Source organism: Miscanthus floridulus, chromosome 9, assembly GCF_019320115.1.
Source record: "Miscanthus floridulus cultivar M001 chromosome 9, ASM1932011v1, whole genome shotgun sequence".
Classification (NCBI taxonomy): domain Eukaryota; kingdom Viridiplantae; phylum Streptophyta; class Magnoliopsida; order Poales; family Poaceae; genus Miscanthus; species Miscanthus floridulus.
The window spans coordinates 5,220,570-5,222,229 of NC_089588.1; positions in this window are offsets into that span (position 1 = coordinate 5,220,570).

Genomic DNA, 1,660 nt, shown 5'->3' on the forward strand with positions numbered 1-1,660 from the left:
CGTTCACTGGGCGGTACTTGAGACCGTAGAGGACGCCTCGACCAGAGCCGCTGGCAAGCGTCCGGCTGCCAGCAAACGACGTCAAGCCATCTTCCCCCCGTCGGACGACGAAGCAGAGGATGCGGACATCTTCCGGCTCGTCCCTCGAAAGAGGAGAAAGCAGGTGGGACCGTCAGAGCAGGGTGGCTTCTCTGTGCCAGCAGTGGTCACAGCACCGACCACTGCAACACAGAGCACAGACGAAGAGAACATGCCACATCATACTCCGACGCCCGTACCGGAGGTTGAACAAGTCCCGGTGGAAACTGCCGAGCAAGCGGAGCAGGGGCGGTCGAGGAGACGTTCCTTCCTCACATCCTTCCGCAAGTCAAAACTGTAAGTATCTATACTTTTGATGTAAGCATTGCATTTTGCATTGGATGCTATTATCTTATGAATTTGTCTCTGAATGTATTAGATCGGCGTCCACCGAAAGCCCCGACCAGCTAGCTGGGTGCGGAACGTCCTTACCAACAACAGCTGGACAAAATGCTCAGCAACCAGCCGCAGAGGAGCCCATGGCAGGGACTCCGCCTGGGCCTCAGCAGGTGGACGACCAGACGCCAGTCCCCGAGCAGAATACAAGTGCTCCAAGCACGAACCCTGATGAGGCGGATACCACGGCGCCAAGGGAGCTGGATTTAGCCGAGGGGTAGCAGCCAGAAGTTGCTCGAGACATGGTTGCTGACGCGACGGCTCATGGGAAAGCCCTGGTGGTCGTGGAGTCTGCGAACTCCAGACCAGTGCTGCCTCCCGAACAGGAGGCTGAAGAGGATGAAGTGGAAGAAGTCCTGGGCCGTCCCCAAGATAGGCGACAACATGTATATGTGTCGCGCTATCGGAACGACGAATGGGTCATGCACGAGGAAATCCCAGAGGTCGAAGAGACCTTAAGAGTTGAACGGGCGGCCAAGCGTCTGGTGACTGAAGTCCAGGTATATTTGGCTTTAGTCCTTGACCCTGTTGTGTAGTCGAACTGTCTGACGTAGCTTGTCTATGTGCAGGACTTGATGAAAACTGCAAGATACCGAAAAAGGTGCTTTGACCAGATAGAAGGAACCATGATGACCAATAAGAAGCTGACGGCTGAGTAGAACGCCTACGGCGCCAACTTGAAGCCGCCGACCAGGAGAGGACAGACCAAAAAGCACAGAACCAAAACCTGGTCGGCCAGCTCGAAAACAAAGAGCAGGAGAAAACAGGTAAGTGTTCACCGTATCATAGCAAGTGCGGAACTTGTGTTATTTTGTTCTTGACAGTAATAGCTGTAATGCAGGTTTAGAAGCTGAAGTGACCCACCTCCAGGGGGAGAACAACCGTGCGCTTGCAGAATGTGGTCGCCTGAAGGAGGACAACGAGAAACTGGCACGCCGCCAGTCAGAACTCCAAGACCACACTAACAGAATGAAGGACGACCTGAAAAGTAAGCACTCCAGACCACCTTTCTCATTCAATTGCCCACATTGCCTTGTCGTGTCATCACGTTTGATGTCTTGTACTGTTTTCAGTTTTGAAAGCCAATGCCAAGAGGCACCTTGAAGCCGTGATCAAGGAGCGTGATGACTGGAAAGCACAATGCCTTAAGGCCACCGAGGAGCGGGACACGTGGAGCAAGCGGTGC